The 16,004-nt window shown below is 27.9% G+C and overlaps 2 protein-coding genes across 5 annotated transcripts in view; both read right to left on the bottom strand.

Annotated features, from left to right (window-relative positions):
- The window catches only part of LOC127732826 (uncharacterized), an 89,068-nt gene extending 75,963 nt beyond the window's left edge, over window positions 1-13,105 (bottom strand). Inside the window, exons 1-5 of the mRNA XM_052242005.1 lie at window positions 12,990-13,105; window positions 3,886-3,915; window positions 3,402-3,431; window positions 2,641-2,670; window positions 2,136-2,165 (exon numbers count right to left, since the gene is read on the bottom strand). The gene's annotated coding sequence lies outside the window, so the exon portion shown is untranslated. The remainder of the gene's footprint in view (window positions 1-2,135; window positions 2,166-2,640; window positions 2,671-3,401; window positions 3,432-3,885; window positions 3,916-12,989) is intronic.
- LOC127732824 (uncharacterized) overlaps window positions 1-16,004 on the bottom strand; it is a 59,064-nt gene that overhangs the window by 16,359 nt on the left and 26,701 nt on the right. For 2 of the 4 annotated variants that reach the window (XM_052242002.1, XM_052242000.1), the window contains exon 2: window positions 15,195-15,296. The exons of the other annotated variants lie outside the window; for them this stretch is intronic. The gene's annotated coding sequence lies outside the window, so the exon portion shown is untranslated. The remainder of the gene's footprint in view (window positions 1-15,194; window positions 15,297-16,004) is intronic. 4 annotated transcript variants of the gene reach the window in all.

The following is a 16,004-nucleotide window of genomic DNA, read 5'->3' as shown; positions in this document are numbered from 1 at the left end:
TCAGGTTACACGAAGAAATAATCTTAACCTTAAATTTGTCCTTAACCTTTACCCTAACATTAACCCTAACCTTAAATAATAGCCAACATATGCTTAAATACACATTGAAGTGACACGAAAAAATAACCTTAACCTTAACCTTATCCTTCAATAATAGCCAACATACGCTGAAATAAAGCTTAAGGTTAAACGAAAAATAAAACTTAGTCTTAACCTTAACCCGTAAATTGACCGTTACTTAAAATAATAGCCAATATATCCTTCAATGGAATATAAAGTTAAACTAAAAATTAGACTTAACCTTAACATCAACTATAAACCTAATATTTAACTCCTACATGTACATATCTCGATAACGATCAGTCATACCTTCATCTTAGACAACCTTGAGTATTCCCCACTGTTATGATATAGTCAACGTATCTTTAAATTATGCTTAAGGATAAACGAAAAATTAACTTTAACCTTAATCTTTACCTTAACCTTAACCTTAAGATCAACCTTAACTTTAACCTTAACCTAACAAAATAGCCAACATATGCTTGAATAAAGCTTAAGGTTACCAGAAAAAATAACCTTAACCTTAACCTCAACTTTAAATGATAGCCATCATATGCTTGAATAAAACTTAAGGTTAAACGAAAAATAAACCTTAACCTTAACCTTAACTCAACTTTAACAGTACCCTTAACCCAAACATTAACCGTAATTTATCCTACAATACAAAATATGGTTAAACTTTAGACTTAAAATTGACCTCAACTGTAAACCTAACATCTAACTTCTACATGTACCTATCTCAATAACGATCAGTCATACCGTCACTTTAGACAACCTTGAGCATTCCCCACGGTTACCACTATTATGATAGAGTCAACGTATCTTAAAATAATGCTTAAGGTGAAACGAAAAATTAACATTAACCTAAACCCTAACCGTAACTTAAAATAATAGCCAACATATGCCTAAATAAATCTTAAGGTTACACTAAAAAAATAATCTCAACCTTAACCTTAACCCTAACCTTAAATAATAGCCAGCATATGCTTGAATAAAGCTTCAGGTTAAACGCGAATTTAACCTTAACCTTAACCATAACACTAACCTTAACCGTCACTTTAACTTTAAATAAAAGCCAACACATCCTTTAATAAACCTTTAGTTCAACTAAAAATTTGAATGAAAATTGACGTTAACTATCAACTCCTCAATGTACCTATCTAGATAATGATCAGACATACCGTCACCTTGGACAACCTTGAGTATTCCCTCACGGCTAGAACTGTTATGATATAGCCAACGTATATTTAAATAATGCTTATGGTTAAACAAAAAATGAACCTAAACCTTAACCTTAACCTTAACCTTAACCTTAAGAAAAAGAAAACATATGCTTAAATAAACATTGAGGTTACACTAAAAATAATCTTAACCTTAACCTTGACCTTAAATAATAGCAAACATATGCTTCAATAAAGCTTCAGGTTAAACGTAAAATTAATCTTAACTTTAACCTTAACCTTCACTTTAACCTTAAACCAAACCTTAACCCTAACCTTACATGATAGCCGACATATCCCTCAATAGAACACAAGGTTAAACTAAAATTTAGAGTTAAAATTGACCTCAACTATTAACCTAACATCTAACTCCTACATTGAACTTTCTCGATAACGATCCGACATACGGTCGACCTACCATCAATCTTATTCAAAAAACGTCATCAATCTTATTCAAAAAACCTTTCTTCTTTAAATAAACATGTCAAAAGTCATGTTCTGTATACCTTAACCCACGCAAGGCCTACATTCACTATCGACTGCATGTAGACAAAAGATGATTTGAACTATATGTAAACACAGATTATCAATGTGAATGTAAGTGTGTTTAGTTTACGTGTGAAATACACATATAAAAGAACAGAGTTTAGGTCAATGTGAGCACATCCTTAGGTTTTAGTTTTCTATGTTGTTTCTTGTGTACTATTATTTGTCTGTTTGACCTTTTCCTTTATAGTCATGGCATTGTCAGTTGTTGTTTTCTTCGATCTGTTAATCTGACTGTCTCTCTGGTATATTTCGCCTCTCTTTTAATGTTAATTGTCATTCTTTTTTTAATAATGAAATGTTACTTACCACTGGTCTTTCTTCCCCTGTATTTCCTTCCTGTATAAATCCAAGAGAAAGATTTATTCAAAAGAGGGGATAAATGTCACTAAATGTCACAAGGTAGCATTAATTCAATATCATCATGATACTAACTGATAATTTTCGAATAAGAAGTAACGGAAATACGTCCAAACACTCTGAGTTCTCAAACTGGAATGAAAAGGTTAACCTTGAGTTTATAGGATGTACTACAAGGGTATCGTCGTTGATATGAAGTTTTTTTCAAGTTTATATTGGCTGACCCTTATGTCTTCATAAGCATATTTATTTTTTCTTTGCAATTTACAAATTACAAAGAAACTGGGAATCAAGCTAAATGGTTGCTCTTTAGATGGGTGTAATTTATTCTTTACTTTTTACAATAATTTTTGCGCGAAAAAAAAATTGTCTTTCTTTTTTTCAGCTAGATTAATGGAAATGACGTTTAATGTTAATATTATTTTTATCTAAAATAAAAGTCAAAGTTACTCACCACTTGTCTTTCTTCTTCGGTATGTCCCTTCTGTATAAAAGAGAAATATTAAATCAAAATAGGAATGCAAATTATCCATAGATGTCGCAAGTTAGTACTAAGTCAATGTTATTATGAAAATCACTAAAACCTTTCATGAAAGAAGTAATTGAAAATACGTCCAAGCATTATGAATTCTCAAACTGGAATGACATTTTTAACATTGAGCCTAAAATAGGAACTACTATATTATCGTAGTTGGTATGTTTTTTTTTGCAATTTTTATCGGCTGACCTTTATTTCTTTTCAGAAGTATACGATTCTGTTTTTTTTTATTCAAAATATAGCAACAATACAGAAACTGGGGATATAAGTTAAATGATTGCTCTTCAACATTGATTTGATTTATTCTTTACTTTTAACAATATTTTTTACCCTAAACTTAAATAAAAACATGCTTTACAAATTGAGGCAAATCTACAGAAATTAAAATAAGGTTTTTTTTTTAACTGACGTTTACTATTATTTCCTGTTTCTTTTGATAATAGCAAGTTACTAACAGCAACAACAAAAGACTGGCGATGTAGACTAAATGGTGGCTCTTCAATTAAGGTTTAATTTATTCTTTACTTTTAACAATCATGTTTGCACAAAAACGCCAGAAAAGGACAAGTCTTACAATTTTAAGCAAATTTCGGCAATTGACAATGTAAGGGTCTTTTAGAACTGGTGTTTAATGTTGATACCCGTAATTTTTTTATATATATTAAAACGTTATTTACCACTGGTCTTTCTTCTTCTGTATTCCCTTTCTGTATAAATCCAAGAGGAATATATAATCAAAATACGAATAAAAATGTTTACTTAATATGAGGAGTTATAACATTAAAATCACTACTGTCTTCCGAAAAAGAAGGAACAGAAATGCGTCCAAACAATCTGAATTCTCAATCTATAATGAAAAGTTTAACATTTAGCCTACGAGAGGAGCTACAGTTTCGTCATGGTTGGTGTAAGTTTTTTTTTTCAATTTTTGATAGGCTGACCTTTTAAGTCTTTACAAATGTTTTACTTTTTTTCTTTGCAATTTGGCAACAACTAAAACAAAGCTGGAGATATAAGCTTAACAATTATTTTTGCACGAAAACACAGAAAAAGACATGGCTTACAACTTTTTGCAAGCTGACGGTTTAGAAAAAAAATGTTTTTGAACTGACGTTTAATTATATTTACATATTGTTTTAATAATAGCATAACATTACTTACCACAGGTCTTATTTCATCTGTTTTTCCTTCCTGTATAAAACCAAGAGGAATATGTATTCAAAAGACGCACCAAATAATTTCACACAAGTTATTATCAAGTCAATGTTTTCATGAAGATCAGTAATACCTTTCGAACGAGAAGTAACAGAAAATACGTCCAAGCACTCTGAATTTCAAAACTAGAATGAACTGCATAACATTGAGCCTATGGGAGGTACTACTAATTTATCGTCGTTGATATGACATGCTAGCCAGTTTTTTATCGGCCTACCTGTTATATCTTCAGAAGTATCTAATGGGAATTTCAGCTAACACATCATTGACATTATAAGCCATTTATTTAAAGATTTATGGTTATAAACAGTTATTAATTGTGGAGATTGATAAATTCAAACACAATTTATAATTTTTGGAGGTTGTAAAACTTGAACAAAGTAGGAAGTTTCTTCTGATTACATCAGTGTCGATAAAAGTTTAATCCTATAAAGTTTAAGAAGTAATAATCATTTGATTTACAACCAATCAGTTTTAAACTTAATTAAATTAGGTTATATATTTCAATCCCGGACAGTTCTAAAACGGTGTTTCTTTCGCGATTTTATTTTATTATTTTCCGAAAATACTATGCAAAATAAATGAAATGAGCCGTTCCTGAAAATTTTGGTGTAACATTTTTCAATTATTAAAGTTTTGTATCCTTATAATCTTAAAACTCATTTCAAAAAAAATATCTTAATTGACACTATTAAAATAACAAATTACAAGTATAATTGCTGCATTTACTTCAATAAAATAAGATATATTTGTAATTTTAAACAATGCGAACAACATTTTTTATATTTTTTTCTGATATTCTTTAACCGTATTTAAAAATAAATAGTCATTAACTTCATTAAGTACAACAATACAATGGTGATCAATGATTTTGATTAAAATAAAGAAATAATTGCATTCTTATTTAACAAAAACAAAAGTTTATGCATATGTATCCTTCAATTGTTTTCATTTTATTCAAAATTAATTATCAAAAGACATTTATAAAGAATGATTGCAATTGAGCATATTTTATGAAAAAAAAAAAACAATCCTGAAGTACAAATAAAAACTGAAACCTTATGTTGGCTTCTGATTTGTATTAACAATAACTGCATTCTTGTTCCACTGAAACAAAATTTTAAGTATTTAAATTCTGATTATATTTTAATTCTAAAGAAAGACTTATATTGAAGCCTTAAAAAATATTCGTACAAATAAAAAAACCTTCATCTTTTATCAAAAGAAGAATAATTTTGCTAAATCTAAACAAAGCAAACAACATTTAAGTATATTTTCTCTGATAATCTTTTAATTTTATGGGAAAAAAACCTAAACAATAAAAAATACAAACATCCAATGGCAGTTAATAATTTCCATTAACATGAAACAAATCATTGTATTCTTGTTCAACAAAAACAAAACTTTATGCATATCTATCCTTCAAAAATTAACATTTTATACAAAATAACGTATGAAAAGGCATGTTAAACGACTCATTGCAATTGAGGTTGCATTATTTGAATTATAAAAGAAATATTTGCATTTCAGGCAATGCGTACAACAATTTAGTATCATTTCTCTAAGATTCAGCCTATTCAATGGAAAACAACCAATCCTGATGTGCAAAAAGTACTGAAATCTTATGGTATTTTATAATTTTTATTAAAATAAAGCAATAACTGAATTCTTTTTCAACAAAAACCAAACCTTAAGTATTTTAATTATGATTATATCTAAATTCTTTAAGCGACTTATATAAAGGCTTTTGAAATAACTAATTCCAAATAATAAAGCATAATTTTTTGTTCAAAATTTACACAATGCAAACAACATTTTAGTATATTTTCTCTGATATTCTTTTAATTTTATGAAAAAACAACCAATCCTAAACAAAATAAAGTGCAAAAATCCAATAGTGGTCAATAGTTTTTCATGAAAATAAAGAAGTGATTGCATTCTTGTTCAACAAAAACAAAAGTTTAAGCATAACTATCATTCCAAAATTAACATTTTATACAAAAAATAATAAAAGGTATATTAAAGGCTGATTGCAATTAAAATTGCATTATTTTTAAAATTAGAAGAAATATTTGCATTTTAGGCAACGCATAAAAAAATTTAGTATCTTTTCCCTTAAATTCAGCCTATTTAATGAAAAACAACCAATCCTGATGTGCAAAAAGTATTTAAATCTTATGGCAGTTTATAATGTGTATTAAAATAAAGCAATAACTGCATTGTTTTTCAGCAAAAACAAAACTTTGAGTATTTTAATTCTGATGAGATCTAAATTCTTAAAGAAGACTTATATGAAGGCTTTTAGAATAACTAATTCCAAATAAAATAGCATCTTTTTTTATCAAAAGAAGACTAATTTTAGTAAATTTGAACAATGCAAACAACATTTAAGTATATTTTCTCTGATATTCTTTTAATTTTATGAAAAATCAACCAATCCTTAACAATATAAAGTACAAAAATCCAATGGTGGTCAATAGTTTCCATGAAAATGAAAAAATGATTGCATTCTTGTTCAACAAAAACAAAAGTTTAAGCATATCTATCCTTCAAAAATTCACATTTTATTCAAAATAACTTATCAAAAGGCATATTTAAAGGCTGATTGCAATTAAAGTTGCATTATTTGAAAAATGAGAAGAAGTATTTGCATTCAAGGCAACACGTACAAAAATTTAGTGTCTTTTCCCTTAAATTCAGCCTATTTAATGAAAAACAACCAATCCTGATGTTCAAAAAGTACTGAAATCTTATGGCAGTTTATAATGTGTATTAAAATAAAGCAATAACTACATTCTTTTTCAAAAAAAACCAAACTTTGAGTATTTTAATTCTGATGAGATCTAAGTTCTTACATAAGACTTATATGAAGGCTTTTGAAATAACTAATTCCAAATAAAAAAGCATAATTTTTTATCAAAAGAAGAATAGTTTTGGTAAATTTGAACAATGCAAGCAATATTTTAGTATATTTTCTCTGATATTCTTTAAATTTTATGAAAAATTAACCAATCCTAAACAATATATAGTACAAAAATCCAATGGTGGTCAATAGTTTCAATGAAAATGAAGAAATGATTGCATTCTTGTTCAACAAAAACAAAAATTTAAGCATATCTATCCTTCAAAAAATAACATTTTATTCAAAATAACTAAAACTTATCAACAGGCATATTTAAAGGCTGATTGCAATTAAAGTTGCATAATTTGAAAAATGAGAAGAAATATTTGCATTTTAGGCAACGCGTACACAAATTTAGTGTCTTTTCCCTTAAAAACAGCCTATTTAATGAAAAACAATCAATCCTGATGTTCAAAAAGTACTGAAATCTTATGGCAGTTTATAATAAGTATTTAAATAAAGCAATAACTGCATTCTTTTTCAACAAAAACCAAACTTTGAGTATTTTAATTCTGATGAGATCTAAGTTCTTAAAGAAGACTTATATGAAGGCTTTTAAAATAACCAATTCCAAATAAAATAGCATCATTTTTTATCAAAAGAAGAATAGTTTTGGTAAATTTGAACAATGCAAACAACATTTAAGTATATTTTCTCTGATATTCTTTTAATTTTATGAAAAATCAACCATACTTTAACAATATAAAGTACAAAAATCCAATGGTGGTCAATAGTTTCCATGAAAATGAAGAAATGATTGCATTCTTGTTCAACAAAAACAAAAGTTTAAGCATATCTATCCTTCAAAAATTAACATTATATTCAAAATAACTTATCAGAAGGCATATTTAAAGGCTGATTGCAATTAAAGTTGCATTATTTGAAAAATGAGAAGAAATATTTGCATTTTAGGCAACGCGTACACAAATTTAGTGTCTTTTCCCTTAAATTCAGCCTATTTAATGAAAAACAACCAATCCTGATGTTCAAAAAGTACTGAAATCTTATGGCAGTTTATAATGTGTATTAAAACAAAGCAATAACTACATTCTTTTTAAAAAAAAACCAAACTTTGAGTATTTTAATTCTGATGAGATCTAAGTTCTTACATAAGACTTATATGAAGGCTTTTGAACTAACTAATTCCAAATAAAAAAGCATAATTTTTTATCAAAAGAAGAATAGTTTTGGTAAATTTGAACAATGCAAGCAATATTTTAGTATATTTTCTCTGATATTCTTTAAATTTTATGAAAAATTAACCAATCCTAAACAATATATAGTACAAAAATCCAATGGTGGTCAATAGTTTCAATGAAAATGAAGAAATGATTGCATTCTTGTTCAACAAAAACAAAAATTTAAGCATATCTATCCTTCAAAAAAGAACATTTTATTCAAAATAACTAAAACTTATCAACAGGCATATTTAAAGGCTGATTGCAATTAAAGTTGCATAATTTGAAAAATGAGAAGAAATATTTGCATTTTAGGCAACGCGTACACAAATTTAGTGTCTTTTCCCTTAAAAACAGCCTATTTAATGAAAAACAACCAATCCTGATGTTCAAAAAGTACTGAAATCTTATGGCAGTTTATAATAAGTATTTAAATAAAGCAATAACTGCATTCTTTTTCAACAAAAACCAAACTTTGAGTATTTTAATTCTGATGAGATCTAAGTTCTTAAAGAAGACTTATATGAAGGCTTTTAAAATAACCAATTCCAAATAAAATAGCATCATTTTTTATCAAAAGAAGAATAATTTTGGTAAATTTGAACAATGCAAACAACATTTAAGTATATTTTCTCTGATATTCTTTTAATTTTATGAAAAATCAACCATACTTTTACAATATAAAGTACAAAAATCCAATGGTGGTCAATAGTTTCCATGAAAATGAAGAAATGATTGCATTCTTGTTCAACAAAAACAAAAGTTTAAGCATATCTATCCTTCAAAAATTAACATTTTATTCAAAATAACTTATCAGAAGGCATATTTAAAGGCTGATTGCAATTAAAGTTGCATTATTTGAAAAATGAGAAGAAATATTTGCATTTTAGGCAACGCGTACACAAATTTAGTGTCTTTTCCCTTAAATTCAGCCTATTTAATGAAAAACAACCAATCCTGATGTTCAAAAAGTACTGAAATCTTATGGCAGTTTATAATGTGTATTAAAATAAAGCAATAACTGCATTCTTTTTAAAAAAAAACCAAACTTTGAGTATTTTAATTCTGATGAGATCTAAGTTCTCACATAAGACTTATATGAAGGCTTTTGAAATAACTAATTCCAAATAAAATAGCATAATTTTTTATCAAAAGAAGAATAGTTTTGGTAAATTTGAACAATGCAAGCAATATTTTAGTATATTTTCTCTGATATTCTTTAAATTTTATGAAAAATCAACCAATCCTAAACAATATATAGTAAAAAATCCAATGGTGGTCAAAAGTTTCCATGAAAATGAAAAAAATGATTGCATTCTTGTTCAACAAAAACCAAACTTTGAGTATTTTAATTCTGATGAGATCTAAGTTCTTAAAGAAGACTTATATGAAGGCTTTTAAAATAACCAATTCCAAATAAAATAGCATCATTTTTTATCAAAAGAAGAATAATTTTGGTAAATTTGATCAATGCAAACAACATTTAAGTATATTTTCTCTGATATTCCTTTAATTTTATGAAAAATCAACCATACTTTAACAATATAAAGTACAAAAATCCAATGGTGGTCAATAGTTTCCATGAAAATGAAGAAATGATTGCATTCTTGTTCAACAAAAACAAAAGTTTAATCATATCTATCCTTCAAAAATTAACATTTTATTCAAAATAACTTATCAGAAGGCATATTTAAAGGCTGATTGCAATTAAAGTTGCATTATTTGAAAAATGAGAAGAAATATTTGCATTTTAGGCAACGCGTACACAAATTTAGTGTCTTTTCTCTTAAATTCAGCCTATTTAATGAAAAACAACCAATCCTGATGTTCAAAAAGTACTGAAATCTTATGGCAGTTTATAATGTGTATTAAAATAAAGCAATAACTGCATTCTTTTTAAAAAAAAACCAAACTTTGAGTATTTTAATTCTGATGAGATCTAAGTTCTCACATAAGACTTATATGAAGGCTGTTGAAATAACTAATTCCAAATAAAATAGCATAATTTTTTATCAAAAGAAGAATAGTTTTGGTAAATTTGAACAATGCAAGCAATATTTTAGTATATTTTCTCTGATATTCTTTAAATTTTATGAAAAATCAACCAATCCTAAACAATATATAGTAAAAAATCCAATGGTGGTCAAAAGTTTCCATGAAAATGAAAAAAATGATTGCATTCTTGTTCAACAAAAACAAAAGTTTAAGCATATCTATCCTTCAAAAATTCACATTTTATTCAAAATAACTTATCAAAAGGCATATTTAAAGGCTGATTGCAATTAAAGTTGCATTATTTGAAAAATGAGAAGAAATATTTGCATTCAAGGCAACACGTACAAAAGTTTAGTGTCTTTTCCCTTGAATTCAGCCTATTTAATGAAAAACAACCAATCCTGATGTTCAAAAAGTACTGAAATCTTATGGCAGTTTATAATGTGTATTAAAATAAAGCAATAACTGCATTCTTTTTCAACAAAAACCAAACTTTGAGTATTTTAATTCTGATGAGATCTAAATTCGTAAATAAGACTTTTATAAATGCTTTTGAAATAACTAATTCCAAATAAAATGGCATCATTTTTTATCAAAAGAAGAATAATTTGGTTAATTTGAACAATGCAAACACCATTTTAGTATATTTTCTTTGATAATCTTTTAATTTTATGAAAAAAACAACCAGTCCAAAACTGTTAAAAGTACAAAAATCCAATGGCAGTCAATAATTTCCATGGAAAAGGCAGAAATGATTGCATTCTTGATCCAATAAAACAAAAGTTTGACATATGTATCCTTCAAAAAATCAAATCTTATACAGAATTACTTATCAAAAGACATTTTAAAGACTATTTGCAATTGATGTTGAATCATTTCAAATATGAGATGAAATATTTGCATTAAATTGTGTATCATTTCCCTTATATTCAGTCTATTTTTTTCTGAAGAACAACCAATCCTGATGTAGAAAAAGTATTGAAATCTTTTGACAGTTTATAATTTGTATTAAAATAAAGCAATAACTGCATTCTTATTCTACAAAAACAAAATTTTTATTTTTTTTTATTTCTGATTATCTTTTAATTCATAGAAAACACTTATCTCGAGAACATTACAATACATAATTATAAATAAGATTACATTACTTTTTATCAAATGAAGAAATTAAAGAAATTCAAAACAATAGTTAAAACAACACTTTTAATCAAGACAAACAAAGCTCTGAGCTTCTTTAATGTTATACTATTTTTACTTTTATCATCTAGTGACATGAATTGCTAGATATAGTACATATTTTAAATGATAACATTTTATCGCTTATGAGTGGTAAATAAGCATATCGTTAGTCTGCACTTATTTAATTTTTTAGCAAAATTTAAATTAAAGAATATGAAGATATACACATGATGTGTGAAAAGTAATTCATATTTATTTTTTTTTATTTGTTATTGCAACTTAGTTTATTACAACTAAACGAGTAAAGGTGTCTTCGTGGAGGTCAGTGTTCATCGAATGTAAACACTGTGGAGTTCGGTTTACATAAGAATTTTAAACATATACGTATCCGTCAGATCCGTGCATAAGATAAATCTACTGATCGATCGCTGACCGTTGTCACGGTAACTCTCACATAGCTTATTTGGCTTATCTGACGAATTCTATAGGTCACCGAGCAACGACTACTCATGGATCAGTCAAACATTCACGACAAACAGTAACATCCAAGATTGCAAGTAATGTACAACAGACCATTTTTTACAAAAAAAATAAGTTATTATTTGTCACGGTTATTAAATTTCGACATATGAAGGGAATTTCGGTTATTTCTAAAGATTAATTGTCAAATTGTATACAACAGACCGATATGAGACAAAATAAGGAGTAAGGGTGAGAGCAATTTAGGGAAATTGTGTCACTCCTAACTTATCATTCATGTAAAGAGAGAAAAAAGTTTCTAGTGCGGTGTTGTAGTCCACTTGTATTTTTGTTCATCTGATGATTTATGCCAATTTTAACTGATTTGTATAGGTTTTTCATATGTTGTACTTTAAAACCACTGTCCCAGGTTCGGGGGAGGAATGGGATCCTGCTAATATGTTTAACCCCACCCCATTCTGTATGTAAGTGCCTGTCCTAAGTCAAGAGCCTGTAATTCAGTGGTTGTCGTTTGTTGCTGTGTTACATATTTGATTTTCGTATACTTTTTGTACATATATAAGACCGTTAGTTTTCACGTTTGAATTGTTTTACATTGTCATTTCGGGGTCTTGTATAGCGTACTACGCGGTATCGGTTTTGCTCATTGTCGAAAGCCGTACGGTGACCTATAGTTGTTAATTACTGTTTCATTTTGGTCTGCAGTGGAGAGTTGTCTCATTAATAATCATACCACATCTTCTTTTTTTATTTACGAAAAGTGTTTTTATAAATATAAGTGTGATAATTGACCACGCTATGATATTGATATGTAAATGTATACTGAAGTATTGGTTTCAGAAATGATAAAAGTTTAACATTAACTATAATATAATGTTTTCGTAAATTAAACTTCAAGGATTAACCTTTAGTTTTCATAAGATTTACTATGTGTGCTTAATCAAATCAATGGACAAAGGCGTCGTTTTAAACAATTCTTAGAATGATTCTGATATAAAGGAGTAAATGCTTACCTTTCATGAAAATTTCTCCACAATGGTATTATAATTCAATCACAAGAAAAACACTTATCCGACGATCAACTAACCTTTAACAGAAGCGTTCTGTTAACTGCACATGCGCATACATAATTTGAATGTCAACAGCAACCTTTACCTAACATTCATTATAACCTTAACTTTTGGATTTTATCTTAACCTTTAAATAAAACCATCACCTTAACCTTAAATTTTAACCTTTAAACTTGAACAAGACTCGCTATCTGTATGCATTCACAAATTGTGTCATTAACAAATCCTGAAGTACATAATACTTACCTTTAACCGCCAAGGAAACTGGTCATATTCTCCTTGAAAATATGTGAATGTTACTTCTTCACCTTCGCTGATTGTTCTTGTAGCAAAGAAACAAAGATGGGGAAGACCACCGACAATTATTCTAAATAACAATAGAGTTACTATCATTCTCGTCATCGTTTACGAGCCTTCCCAAGGATTTGTCGTCAATAGATGCATCGATCCTAGATGGAAAGAACAACTTACTGTTAAACTGTAGCTTACTGATGCGAAGGTATCAAATTATTTAAGGTAAGGATTCTAGTGAATGGTAAAAGCTATAGGATTTAAGGTTATGGTCTAATGATAAGGTTAAAGATTAATGTTACAAGTAACTGGAAAGGTTAAAGATTAAGGTTAAAATTAACTGTTAAGGTTACAGATTAAGGTTAGAAGTAAATGTGAGGGTTAACGTCAATAGTAAATGTTAAGATTATAGGTAAAAGTTCAGTTTGAAGTTTGCTGTAAGTTAAAGGTAAACAAAAAAGTTATTGATCAGTGATAATTAACAGTCGGTGAAAGGTTTGAGGTCATTTTCGATATATTAATATACATCAATGTAGGAATCAGGCCAGAACTGGTTTTATTTCTGGTATCCTTGATTTTGATAAATGATGAGTTATAAATCAACTTAAAGAAATATATCTAAATAGCGTGATATTAATATAAAAGCAATATATTTTTTTCTATTTTACTAAAAAGGATCATTTATAAAGTCGACTCTATACGGAAAAAGAAATTGTGTGATAGAAAGGGGCAGATAATTGCAATTGAAATATCGAAGATTTTTGCAATTGCATGATTACCAAAATTCAAAAAATGAATAATCAATAAAAAAAAACAACGTATTGAATTCCTTAAGGTGGTATGGGAGTCTAAAATGAAAGGATAAAATTCGCTCACTTTGCCAAAACCTACTGTATATTAATATCTGTTCCAAACTATACTAAAAACGATAGGTCACCGTGCAATTTATCAAGCTACAGGTTGTGGCACATTGTGTATGGCGTATACGGGTAATAACATCAGTATGCGATTAGAAGCTACACTACTTGATAGAATTGTAAAATAAAACACAAAAAGATAGCATCAAGACAATGATTTGAGAATATCAAAAGAAGGGATAAAGTCACCGTACGTTTTTTTTCCGGCTAAAATACGAAATAGGAAAATTCCATGTAGATCTTCAGAAAAGTGCACTTTTTCCAGAGTTACCTTCCATTCAAATGGCATTTGTTAAACCAAAATTAATCTACACTTGCGAAAGTGTTAATACTTATAATCATTATCTTATAAACGTTTTTTTTTCAAATAACAGTTCACATTTAGTTATCTGCATTTTTGCATCAAATTTTGTTAACTTAATTAATAGAAACTAGACATTTGGTTCACTGATTTTTTACAATCCAAGATGGCGAAATACGCCCATACCACCTGTATGTCATTTACGTGTTCTAACCGCTACTATATGGTTTTGAAGTCTACAAGAAAAAAAAAAACATTTTTCATCTAGCATAAAAAGTTTTAAACTTACCAACATTTTCTTGAATTCCAAATAAACTCGAATGCGTACTCGTTGAAGCCTGGATCAACTGTTGTTAAATTTCCGCGATATTCGAACATAAACTCGCCTTTTTCAAACTGTTTTGTCGTAAACACACCTCTTCCTTTTATAAAGTTAAACGACAAATATACACATCAAACAGCTCAAAACATTTTAAACTACATAACGATGATTGATTGATTAAGTAAAATATAATATTAATAAATATGTTGTTAGTAAACTATATTTTTTTCGAAAAAGAAACCATTTTAGAAAATATTTTCATCACAAATACTTAAATACTAATACTAGTGAACATGTATAATTTGAAATTTATTGTTTTCAAAATTTTTAACAAAGTATGAAGAAAAAAATATTCACCGCATGTTTATGAATTTAATGCATATTAAAATAAAAAAATAACCTTTTTTTAAAGACCAAATTGAGAAAACAAAACTTGAAATACAATGCATGCTTGTAAAAGGTACCGCAAATGAAGAGAGATTGAAGATACAAAAATCATTCGTAAGTAAACTTTTCTAAAACACCTATCCAGGTATTACAATGAAACAACATATTAACACGCTGAAAAAACAAAACAGTTTACGCATAAGTTCTAAATAAACAGAATAACTAGTATTTACCTTTTATGTCGTCAATCTTTCTTACCAAAAACCCTTGTCGATCTGATTTACTATTTATGTAATCTTCAATTTTTAATATTCTTCTATTTGATCTTCGCAAATCTACAAATTTCAGAATTATATCATTAATGCACTCATTCAAGTTGTATAAATAAGACATTTTAGATAGTCGTCACGGTGCTTGGACTCTTAACATATATTAATATATTATTACGCCTGTTATTTAAGTTTGATACATTCATTGCCAAGGTGTATACATCGTGTACATAATACTTGTATCTTAATTTCAAAAATTGACACTCCGAGTTTCACATTTCTGATAAAAGAAGGACGAAAGATACCAAAGGGTATCAACTGAAAACAAACTGACAACGCCATGCCTAAAATAAATAGACGAATACACAAAAAAATAGTACAGAATTAAGCGTTGATAAGCGTTGTACAGAATTCTTTAAAATAATGATAACTGCATTCAATTCGGGTAATGTAGAACACCCACAGAGACCAGACAATCTATCTATGCTCAAGCGAAAAGTCGGCTAATTCGGAGTTAGTTAAATAATAATATCTTTCGTTGGCACAGAGAACTTGCCCTATTTATCCGGAATGTCGACTGAAAAGTGTTTAAAAACAAAACATTTTCATACAAAATTTGGTCTCAATTTGTGAATAAAAATACCAAATGCCTGCGTCTACTAATTTGATATCCATTAGTAAGACATACGAATGTTACTTACCTGGTTTAACTAATTTATAATCCATAACACAAAATATATAGAAGTGTTCTTTCTACTAATAACTTCCTATAAT

This window comes from Mytilus californianus, unplaced genomic scaffold, assembly GCF_021869535.1.
Source record: "Mytilus californianus isolate M0D057914Y unplaced genomic scaffold, xbMytCali1.0.p SCAF_28, whole genome shotgun sequence".
NCBI classification, from domain to species: Eukaryota; Metazoa; Mollusca; class Bivalvia; order Mytilida; family Mytilidae; genus Mytilus; species Mytilus californianus.
Note: the sequence above shows the minus strand (reverse complement) of the source record. Positions and strands in the feature narration are given on the sequence as shown.